Source organism: Dromaius novaehollandiae, chromosome 3, assembly GCF_036370855.1.
Source record: "Dromaius novaehollandiae isolate bDroNov1 chromosome 3, bDroNov1.hap1, whole genome shotgun sequence".
In the NCBI taxonomy this organism is placed as follows: Eukaryota; Metazoa; Chordata; class Aves; order Casuariiformes; family Dromaiidae; genus Dromaius; species Dromaius novaehollandiae.
In genome coordinates, this window is record NC_088100.1 from 29,031,755 (window position 1) to 29,044,003 (window position 12,249).

Here is a 12,249-nt window from a genome sequence, read left to right on the forward strand (position 1 = left end):
CAGTACATCATAACACTGCAGAAGCAGCCTGGAAACTGGTCACTTCTTCTAGGAGGAGAAAGGCTCTTACTCCTGAGGACTTGCAATTGAGGAACAGGTTTAGTGCCCTCCAGGCTGAGGAGGAGCTGGGCATGGCTTCAAGGGAAGCAACTGGGCTGACAGACCCTGTGCCTTGCACAGTGATTGCTGTGGGTGACTCCCTGCTGCAGGGGACAGAGGCACCTATCTGCCAACCTGACCTCTTGTCTAGAGAGGTTTGTTGCCTGCCAGGGGCTCAAATACGAGGTGTCATGGGAAGACTGCCAAGGCTTGTCCACATATCAGACTATTACCCTCTCCTGCTCTTCCACGAGGGCACTAATGATACCAAGGGCAAATTGGAAGCCATCAAACAGGATTTCAGAGCTCTGGGGATGGTGGTCAAGGGTCTGGGAGCCCAGGTCATCCTGTCAGTGAGGGGGAAGGATGGGAGGAGGAGTAGACAGATTTTCCAAGTTAACAACTGGCTGCGCTGCTGGTGTTGGCAACAAGGTTTTGCTTTCTACGACCACGGGACCCTGTTTGAAGATCGAAGACTGATGGGGAGAGATGGGATCCACCTCGCTAAGTGGGGCACGCGTGTCTTTGCCAACAGGTTAGCCAGCCTGGTAAGGAAGACCTTAAATTAGTAAAGATGGGGCAAGTGGAGAGTTATAGAGACAGGGTAGTCAGCAAAACACGTCTCAAGTCAGGATACCTCCAGTGGGTGCATGCAGCTGATGAAGTGCATACGGGGCATGACTATGGAGGATCCTCTTGCACCCCTCCTGGGAAACCTGCATGCTCAATTACCTCTCTGAAATGCCTGTACACCAATGCATGCAGCATGGGGAATAAACAGGAAGAATTAGAGATCTGTGTGCGGTCGCAGGGCCATGATCTCATTGCCATTACAGAGACATGGTGGGACAGCTCGCAGGACTGGAGTGCTGTCATGGATGGCTATGTGCTCTTTAGGAAAGACAGGCCAGGAAGGTGAGGTGGTGGAGTTGCTCTTTATTTGAGAGAGCAATCGAGTTCCACCGAGGGGTGGATGAAGAGCAAGTTGAGAGCTTACGGGTAAGGATTAAAGGGCAGGCTAACAGGGGTGGCACTGTGGTGGGTGTTTACTGCAGGCCACCTGATCAGGAAGAGGAAGTTGATGAGGCCTTCTACAGACAGCTGGAAGTAGCCTTATGGTCACAGGCCATGGTTCTCATGGGGGACTTCAACCACCCTGATATCTGCTGGAAAGACACCACAGCTGGGCACAAGCAGTCCAGAAGCTTCTTGCAGAGCATTGATGACAACTTTTTGACACAGGTGGCAGAGGAGCTGACAAGGAGAGGTGTGCTGCTGGCCCTTGTACTAACAAACAAAGAAGGACTGGTTGGAGATGTGAAGGTTGGGGGCAGCCTTGGCTGCAGTGACCATGAGATGGTGGAGCTCAGGATCCTGCAAGGAGGAAGCAGGGCAATGAGTAGGATCGCAACCCTGGACTTCAGGAAAGCAAATTTTGGCCTCTTCAGGGACCTACTTGGAGGAATCCCATGGGTTAGGGCCCTAGAAGGAAGGGGGGTCCAAGAGAGCTGGTTAATATTCAAGCATCACTTCCTCCAAGCACAAGAGCGGTGCATCCCTATGAGTAAGAAGTCAAGCAAAGGGGGCAGGAGACCTGCATGGAGGAGCAAGGAGCTTCTGGCAAAACTCAAACAGAAGCAGAAAGTGTACAGACTTGGGAGGAATATAGGAATGTTGTTAGAGTATGCAGGGATGCGATGAGTAAGGCCAAGGCCCATCTGGAATTAAATCTGGCAAGGGATGTCAAGGACAACAAGAAGGGCTTCTTCAAATACATCAGTAGCAAGAGGGAGACTAGGGAAAATGTGGGCCTGCTGCTGAATGGGGTGGGTGCCCTGCTGGCGAAGGATACAGAGTAGGCAGAGATACTGAATGCCTTCTTTGCTTCAGTCTTTACTGCTAAGGCCAGACCTCAGGAATCCCAGGCCCTGGAGACAAGAGAGAAAGCCTGGAGAAAGAGAGACGTTCCCTTGGTTGAGGAGGATTGAGTTAGAGATCATTTAGGGAAACCTGACACCCACAAGTCCATGGGCCCTGATGGGATGCACCCATGAGTGCTGAGGGAGCTGGCAGATGTTATTGCTAGGCCACTCTCCATCATCTTTGAAAGGACATGGAGAACAGGGGAGGTGCCTGAGGACTGGAAGGGAGCCAATGTCACTGCAGTCTTCAAAAGGGCAAGAAGGAGGACCCAGGGAGCTACAGGCCAGTCAGCCTCACCTCCATTCCTGCAGAGGTGATGGAACAGCTTGTCCTGGATGTCACCTCTAAGCATGGGGAGGAAAAGAAGGTGATCAGGAGTAGTCAGCATGGATTCACCAAGGGAAAATCATGCTTAACCCGGCATGACCCCAATCTGATAGCCTTCTATGATGGAATGACTGGCTGGGTAGATGAGAGAAGAGCAGTGGATGTTGTCTACCTTGATTTCAGCAAGGCTTTCAACACTGTCTCCCATAACATCCTCATAGGTAAGCTCAGGAAGTGGGGGTTAGATGAGTGGACAGTGAGGTGGATTGAGAACCGACTGAATGGCAGAGCTCAGAGGGTTGTGCTCAGTGGCACAGTCTAGTTGGAGGCCTGTAGCTAGCGGTGTCCCCTAGGGGTCAGTACTGGGTCCAGTCTTGTTCAATTCATCAGTGACCTGGATGAAGGGACGGAGTGCAACCCCAGCAAGTTTGCTGATGATACAAAACTGGGAGGAGTGGCTGAGACACCAGAAGGCTGTGCTGCCATTCAGAGGGACCTGGACAGGCTGGAGAGCTGGGCTGAGAGGAACCTCCTGAAGTTCAACAAGGCTAAGTGCAGGGTCCTGCACCTAGGGAGGAATAACCCCCTGCACCAGTACAGGCTGGGGGTTGACCTGCTGGAAAGCAGCTCTGAGGAGAAGGACCTTGGAGTCCAGGTGGACAAGTTGACCATGAGCCAGCAGTGTGCCCTTGTGGCCAAGAAGGCCAGTGGTATCCTGGGGTGCATTAGGAAGAGTGTTGCCAGCAGGTCGAGGGAGGTGATCCTTCCCCTCTACTCAGCCTTGGTGAGGCTGGAGAACTGTGTCCAATTCTGGGCTCCCCAGTACAAAACAGACATGAAACTACTGGAGAGAGTGCAGTGGAGGGCTACGAAGATGATTAGGGGACTGGAGCATCTGCCCTATGAGGAAAGACTGAGAGCTGGGACTGTTCAGTCTGGTGAAGAGAAGGCTGAGGGGGATCTCGTCAATGTGTATAAATATCTGAAGGTAGGGTGTCAAGAGGATGGGGCCAGACTCTTTTCAGCGGTGCCCAGCAACAGGACAAGCAACAGGCACAAACTGAAACACAGGCAGTTCCATCTGAACATGAGGAAAAACATCTTTATTGTGAGGGTGACAGAGCACTGGAACAGGTTGCCCAGAGAGGTTGTGGAGTCTCCCTCTGTGGAGATACTCAAAATCCGCCTGGACGCGATCCTGTGCAACGTGCTGTGGGTGACCCTGCTTGAGCAGGGGGCTTGGACTAGATGATCTCTAGAGGTCCATTCCAACCTTAACCATTCTGTGATTCTGTGATACATGATATTCAGAAAATATATTTAAAACAAATTATAAAGTAGATTAGTTGAACTGCTTAACTGATTTGTTAAGCTCATCTTAAAACTGATGTGGTCCCAATTTGAGTTAATTGCAAAACTAACTAAAGGTAGACCCAATTAGGATGACAAAATTCATTTCCCTGAATTTTCCTAACGATCCCAGTGCAAATGACCCCTTTCACAGCAAGAAGTTTAAAGATCTAAATCTTCTGGTTTTATAAATTTGGAACAATGAACACCTTACCATTCCCTTCCCACAATGAAGTTAAAGTTGTCTACATCTCTCTTGAGTTCTTTTTTTTTTTGCAGTACTGACTCATAAATTAACAATGCTATTTCAAAGAGAAAATATCACCTTTTCACTGAAGCTAAGTGGTAAATTTTTCAGCCAGATGGTATAGGTTTTGGAAAGTTATTCTGTGCAACAGATAATATTTGGAAAATTTAATTATAGCAATCACTGCTGCATCAATTGTAGTATTAGTCAGATTCTTTAACATATATTTTATATTCACAGTATTATCCTTCCTCCCACCCCAATTCTGCAGCATCAAATATTTTGTTTAAATAACAAATACTTCTCCTGTCAGTGAATATAACTTTAACTAGATTGTTCATTTTAGTGAAACAGCATAATCACTGAGACAAACACACTGCAACATAAGGCAAACACACTGTGAGGATATCAAACAAGTTAATGCAATTTTTAAGAAGGAAAATTTACTTTCAGTAAATAATCCTAATGAAGCAGCATAGAAATTTAAAGATATGATATCTTAAGTTTAAAAAAAATGCCACGTCTATTACATATACAGCATATCTTACTAAGAACCTGATTATATTTACTGCATTGCTTACAGAGTAATGATTTTCACTGTCAGTCAGATTATTATAAATGTTTGCTTTCTTGTCTGATAAAAACAGGTGGCTCATGAGATCTGGAGAAGAAAATGTTAAAAGTATAAGTGGGAAAGAGATCTCTCCCCAGGGAGATACAAAGCAATAACTAACAATAAGCCATTATGAATCCTTAAAATAAAAATATTTTTTTTAAAAAAGTATTTATGGAGATTTTCTCTTGTTGCTTATCTACATTCTACAAGACTTTTGGATAATTCACATTGTGTTTCAGTTGTGAGTCTTTCTACCTTTCTACCTTCTTTCTCTAAAAAAAGTTGAAAATGGAACCAATCAAAATGAGAAAATTCTGCTTTATGAGAAATTTTGATATTTTTTGCTTCAGATTATAAGGGAAAACAAATATTGAAAAAATATTAAAATATGAAGCAGGTTTATAAGCTACATTTCACAGATTTCAAATATTTTCATGATTTCAAAAATTATTTCAAATTTGATTTTGTTATTTCAGGTTTGTGTTTTTATTATTTCATATTATTTTATGATGTCATGAATGTAAATCAAGTACATGATGTGTTTCATTAACATATCTTCTCTTCTTCCAAGGAAGGGATGTTTCAGTCAGTATTAATTAGAAGCCATCTGCCATAATGTGAAAATAATAACATACTTCTACTAGTTTTGTGTCATGCTCTAGATAGTAGTAATGCAATGCCATGAATGTTTAAAATGCAATTATAAAATCAACCAGAAACAGATTTTTTTCAATTAAAAAAAATGTAGTATAAGTACAAACAACAAAACAACAAAATTACTTTAGAATAATTATCTAACACATATGGATTAACATAGGCTCAAATAACTCAGGCTTAAGAACCTCTTGCCTTAACAGTATTAATGGGATGGTGCCTTACTCCTGTGGTCTCTAGTCAGAATATAGATAATAATTCAATATAAAAAAATAACTATGCTCTTAACCTTAGAACTTATCTTTTCTCATTCACGTCATAGGATGCTTCTTATGCGCCATATCTAATTTGCATAATTATCATTTTAGTTTAATCCTGTTAGAGAAAGGCGTTCCATAAAATTGATGAAGGATAACATCTGATTTCTTGTGCAGTCATATTCTGTTTTCCTGAAGTCTTGCACTGCAACAACCCCAGTTCCTAACCATGTCCCTCATTATGAAAAGAAATTGCATATGTTTTTGCAAATCAGGACTCATATTCATACAGACCAGCCAGTGCGTACGTACTGACTGGCCAGGTGTCTCTTGTAAGCAAAATACACTGTATAAGAATAGAGTTTGGCTTCCCTTTCTCTGAATGGGGTCTTAATCCTGTCTCCACTTTCCACAGAACTCGCAAGAATTTACTTGTCTTTAAATTGTCTGCCCACATTCAGATTCAAGTGTAATCTGTCATTATGTTCGAAAGTTTTTGAGTGGGAGGGCAAGCAGAAAGATAAATGTACAGATGGACAACATTTGCTCCCCTAAAAACCTCGCTGGGGAAAAACAAAGAGCAGAAACCAGGAAACCCCCAACCCAAACCCTACTCTCCCCTCTTTGCAGTCAGAGTTTTGTTGTTATTTCAAAAGGAGGGCATTTCTTTTTTTTTAATTTTGGCTTTTGTCTTTCACTTTAATGTTTTCTAATTGAGGAAGGCTCTATGAGAATAATATTAGGCTTTGATTTGCATATTCAGTATACCCTGTTCAAATCTCCAATCCTCAAAAATGCCTGTATCTCAAAACTATTTCTAAAAAAACCTGACTTCATTCAGACCATGGCAAAAGAAACTGGTTCCTGAGGAAACTAAGTCTAGGACAGCTTAAGGGGAAAATTGCCAACACTGAAAAGATATTCCTTGACCTTTTGCCATTTCTGACTTCTGAACCTTTGCAGCTCCAGCTCTCTGTCCATCACTGCACAGTTTCAAGACACCTGGAAAAATACTGATACGACCTATAGGGTGTTTCATTGAAACACCTTTTCTGAAAAGATTTTTTTTTTGTGAATAAAGAGCTCTTTGAGAGAAATAAAGCAACCAGTCTTAGCCATGCATGTTCAGAGAAATCAGTGATCTTTCAGATGATTAAGCAGAAGTACTAAGCTGTTCTGTAAGATCATTTCCTCTGAAATTTTTCAAATAGATGATTGGAGAGTGAAACACATTCAAACGCAGGGCAGAGAAAAGGTCATTGATATCTGTAGTAATATGTCTAGTCAAAGTCTAGACAACTAACAGATCACAGTCACCTACTTCTATGATTAAAAAAAAAATCAAAATAAAATTAGCTCTTTTTTGGCAGTGTATTGAATGTCCTCATGCCTAGTCAAGATGTTGCAGAAACTTGATGCCTCAAAGTATCAGATCCTTCCTTTGAAAACTGTGCAGAACAGTTAGTCTTGCCACTCAATAATGCTATTTCATTAAACTCTTCTTTCTTTGTGTGAAGGAATTTCTTTGATAACTTTTTGAGTATTCTTGAAAAACAGGTTAAGCAGAGAGCAGACAATATAAAGGCAAATGATTTGTGCACGAATTTCTTTCTTGTAATGTCAATGATTCTTGTAATGTCATTTCAGGATAAAGTTCCATAATATAAATGCACACAAAACAGACATTCAGCTATTCATGGCCATCAAAATGAGTTCATGTTAAACGAAGATCTTTCACAGGAAAGCTTGAAAGCAAGAGGACTTCTGTAATAATACACTAAGACTCTTTTTAAAAGACCAGTAACTGTTTACGCACTCTTCTTGCCAATATTTCACCTTCTCCTCCAGCCTAACACTACACTTAAACCTGTGCTATCTCTGAATACCAGCTGGTTGCTACTATTCAGTTCTGAGGCGATTACATTTAAATGGTGCTGTAGATTTCCATAGCACACTCTGGTTCTTTCTAAATCTGTTTTCCACTGGCTTAATGACCTCTTCTGAATCATTACTGGTGAAATCCTTTGTACATTATGAAGCAAGTGGGAGGGTAAGAAAAGTACTGAACAGTAACCTTGGCTGATCCTCCAATTAGTCCTCAGCAAAGCCTGGCAGAACAAGATGCTGGCAGCACTGCTTGTAAAGTATTTGCTGTCCATCAGCAACGGAGTGCTATCTGCCACATTTTATATATGATTAGAAAACTCTGCGGCTTCAATACCAACACTGCTACACAAGAATTGCAAAAATCATTCTAGAAATTCCAAGGAACTAACACCAGCACCCTAGCAATATCATTACGCTGACAAAGTGTTCCTTAATTAAATATTCACCAATCCTGATATTACAGGGATGCTGTCGACTCAAGATAGGACCCCTGTGACCTTTTGAGTTCCATGCTTTATTCTTCCTTATGGTAAGTTCAGTTCACTCTCCTTTGACTAGATAACTAAAATTCAGTAACTGAAATAGTTACGTATTTTAGATTTCTGAACTTTGAAGGGAGGCATAATTGAACTATATATTGACTATATATATATATATATATATATATATATATATCTGTCGTTACCTGGGAATGATGTAATATGCCTAAACCCTGTGGTTCTCTACTGTATAATCCCTTAAATTCTGTTCTTTCTTTCACAAAGTTTTTTGAATATCATTGTTAAGACTGAATCTAGTTTTTATGCTATAAACTGACTTGCTACCAACTCATCTGCAGACTGCCATGTTTTTAGAGAAGATCTCACTGTGAAAGGTGTAATTGTTCATAATCTTCTCAAAATAAGCATATATAAACCTTACTACATATATACATATGATATAATATTTTTCTTACACCCTGCTTCTAGTAGTGTTCTATTGTTCTTGATATGTAACTCTGTCTGTTGTATTAGTGGGGCAGGTACCGGAAATTTTCAAGATGATAATCATCTGCAGCCATAGGGAATCAACTTGCACAGTGCAATTACCAGACTGATTTATCCTGTGAAGTGCAAAGTATTTTACAGCACTAGCCCTTCTGATTCATTGTTCCTTCATCATGTTAGTCAAAGTGTCTTAGTGGTGTCTGGTTAGATTTCAATGAGATGTGTTACTGTTCACATTCACATAAACATACATAAAGAAGCTAGTGACCGGCAGCTAACACTAAAGTGTTTTGTGGGCTGCTCCCTAGGATACTACAATCTAAACTAATAAAAACGATACGTAGTTTGGTAAATAGCACAATTATTATTACTCTTAATAATATGACTATTTAAATATGTGATCTAAACAGTTTTGAATAGTATTCCCTTTGCAGCCTCAAGTGAGATGCTTCACTCCTTAGGTCATGTTATGAGAATTAGTGGTACATAAAAGGTTTTAATATTTGCAAAAATTCATCATGTGTGCCTCAGCCTTTGAAAAACACAAATGAAAAAAGGCTCCTCGTGCTTAGAGAAATTAGTTTTCTATTGTGAAAACTAACTTTTCCCTTGGCACAGTATTACAGGTTTTTGGTGAAGCTGAATACACTAACAAGGAAGCATGCTGTCTTGTACATTAACCATGAATATGTTCACAGAGTTCTAGCTAACTTTGATGGATCCACTTCACACTTCCTGCGATGTACATTATCAGGGACTCTACACACAGATTCACACACAGAGCTTGAACTAAAGATTTATTCGTGTACTCACCACTGAGTTGGGTCTTAGTGGTGCTACTCATGATATACAGTACTGTATTACAAAGGCGCCAATTTTATGCTTTTTCTATGAGCCCACATTTAAGACTATGAACTGCCACTTAAGTTGCAAGATAATCTAAACTATGTCACAGCTGAGTTTCGGCAGTCATCAAACAAGGACATATCAAGGGAGAGAGGACGGTGATAAGGCTACCAGCAAGCTGCTGATTAGCACCTGCCATTGAGGGCTTCCAGAGGCTGAAGGCCTTATCCAGGTAGATGTCGCTGGAGCAAGGCATACGCTTAGACCACTGTTTTGTAGTCTAGCAGACCTCTGTACTATATATGGATATTCTGTAACGTCTTCTGCTTCTATTAAGCCTTTTGGTTTTTTTCAAGAGCAACAATATTGCCAACAGAACAAGCCAGTGATAATCAGAGTAAAAAACGGAAATTGAATAGAATGCAAATAATTCAATCAGTATTTTCTTAGTCTAATATACTATTAAATGGATTCACAATAGAAATAAAATTACTTGCAACTCTCTGCTCTAAGGAAAGTGAATACACAGACACAGAGGTAGTCACTGTAGAAATTAGCCTAATTTACGGCAGCCTGCTACTTTAGATATGTGACCTAAAAATAAGTTAACAGAAATATGTAAATATTGGTAAAACTATACATCAATGCTGAATTTCCACATAACTAAGTTACTTAGAATAATTATATAATCACTTTGAAAACATGAATTTCCTTCATTTACACTGAAGAAGCAGTTTCGTTCTTAATATAAACTGAGATTAGAAGCTAAAGCCTTGTCAGAGAAGGCTTTTAATCTAAAACTAAACCATTTTATGGAATTTGTGAACAATGACAAAAGAATAAATCTTTCAATATTTATTGAATTCATGTCTAATAGAGTTTAAACGACGGTGAAATATTGTCCTAGTTATTTATACTTAATATAGACATTTTCTTCATCTTCATCTAAAAATCAAATGGTTTAGTTTACATTCTACTTCACAAGGCATATATTAATGCTTTAAATCATCTAGTAAGTATAATTATGAGATTTGAAAAAACCAGAAGATTAAATTTCCAGAAAAATGATTGCAATAATTCTGTTTTAAAATGTATATATTAATTTTTCTGGGAAAAATGGTAGATTTGAAAGTGCATTTACATACTATTATTTCTAATGACAGTTGACATAGCCAATCTTTTAAGTGAAATAAAAACTAGAAGTGAAATTCTAGGAAATCTGTGAGGGTTTGCAAAGAAATTATCAGGAGATTGTAGAGGGAAAAATCATGGGCTACACTTACTAAAATGAACAGTCATTTAATATTTCTTAAGGGAATTTCTTAAGAAATAAACATAAAGATATATATATATATATAATGTTTATAAATATAAAAATTATGACATGTGTGGTATCCTTGAGTCAGTAGTATCTAAATCTAAAAGAGGCTATACTCTCATGCAAATTTTTCTTTATTTTGTTAGAGTAGATCCTGTCAAAGCAACAGAGTATAGACTGAGCAAGAGGAAGAACTGGGCATACTTGGAGCATATTATAATTTATCAAAACTTATCTCTCAGCAGTTTCTATAGCTATGTTTATGCTAGTAAATTAAATGTACCTAGAATCATTTGATGTCACAGAGGTCAAGTGACATGGAAAGGCCTGTACTCATATTCTTGCAATCTCTTGGTCTCCTAAATAAGAAGAGTCTAAAAGAAAAGACTACATGCAGACTCTCAGCTGTTAATTGTCCCTGACCCATGTGAAATCTTGGGAAAGACTGCCTGGGAAATTTTTGGGAGAGTGAAGGCTGGCCAGGCCAAACACAGATCAGGGATCACTTCACAATTTAACAGTGTGGACAATTCAGTTCCAGTGCCAGGGACTGCTCTCCAGCAGTTATTAATTTATCAGATCAGTTCTACCCCAGAGGCCAGTATCTACTGTTGGGGCTTAAGTCTGTCTTTAAATTATTCCAGTGTCCACTGACTAGGGCTGATGAAAGACCAAATTTAGGATGAGGAAGCCGAAATCAAACATTTAGAAATGTTCCTGCTTAATCTTTGCTGACATTAATCAAAATACAGCTAAGAATCTAGATCTTTGTTTAAAAAATGAATCATTTCTTGCAAAAGACTTTTTAATTATAGGAAAAATGATCATACAAACATACACATAACACTGAAAGTGTTGCTAATAGTCCTCTCCTCTATGGTATTCAGTCATTCCTAGGTTACAAAATTCAAAAATGTTCTCCAGCAAGAGCAACCGAACCTCATGACTGCTGTTTGTCCTATAGCATTGAAAGATTCTGAAAACCAAGGCAAATGCTCAGATAGGAGCTCCTTTCTACTGAACTTCTTTCTGTATCATAACAATAACTTTCTCCTTCTGCCCAAAAGGCGTCACATTCAGAAAAAACATTGACATGTAAACGTGATAAAAAATGGAAGATACCAGACAAAAATTTTGAGTGTCTGCAAATGGTACCAAAGAAGTTCGGCATAACCTACTAGTGCTCAAACATGCACACAACCCAGCACCAGTTCAAAAAGAACTGAACAGCTCTTACTAAAAACTGGGAGAAAACATTAATTTGTTAAAATTTGAAAATATCAGACCTTTCTTTATTATGAGTTCAATAGTTCGCTGCCTACTTCATCAAGGAATATCAAGGCAAACTCCGTGCCTCTGTGGTGTATAACATGGTTGACATGTTCACAGACAGTTCAAGGTCTGAAATACTACACAATGTAAGTTCATTAATATCCTAAATATATGGGGCACAGCTGTATTAAAAATACATTTTGCAGATTTTATGATTTTGGTTGGTGACTCTCTGTTTTTATGCCTGAGGACAAACTTGGATGAAATGAGACAGAACACAAAAAATAAGGTTTGATTTTCTTCATAAACCTCTTAAACAGTGTTGAAAAAAAGACGGCTTTGAGTCAACAGGGCGCTTGACATAGCACACTGCATGTTCACTCCTTAGCAAATTTTCCCCCTTTCAAATAAACAATTATGCTGTACATCCATATCTTATATCTCTCTATTTTTATAATAATTTCTCT

General features: G+C 39.5%; 1 protein-coding gene across 5 annotated transcripts in view; it reads right to left on the reverse strand.

Annotated features, from left to right (window-relative positions):
• Window positions 1-12,249, reverse strand: part of KHDRBS2 (KH RNA binding domain containing, signal transduction associated 2) — a 414,201-nt gene that overhangs the window by 293,120 nt on the left and 108,832 nt on the right. The window lies entirely within an intron of this gene.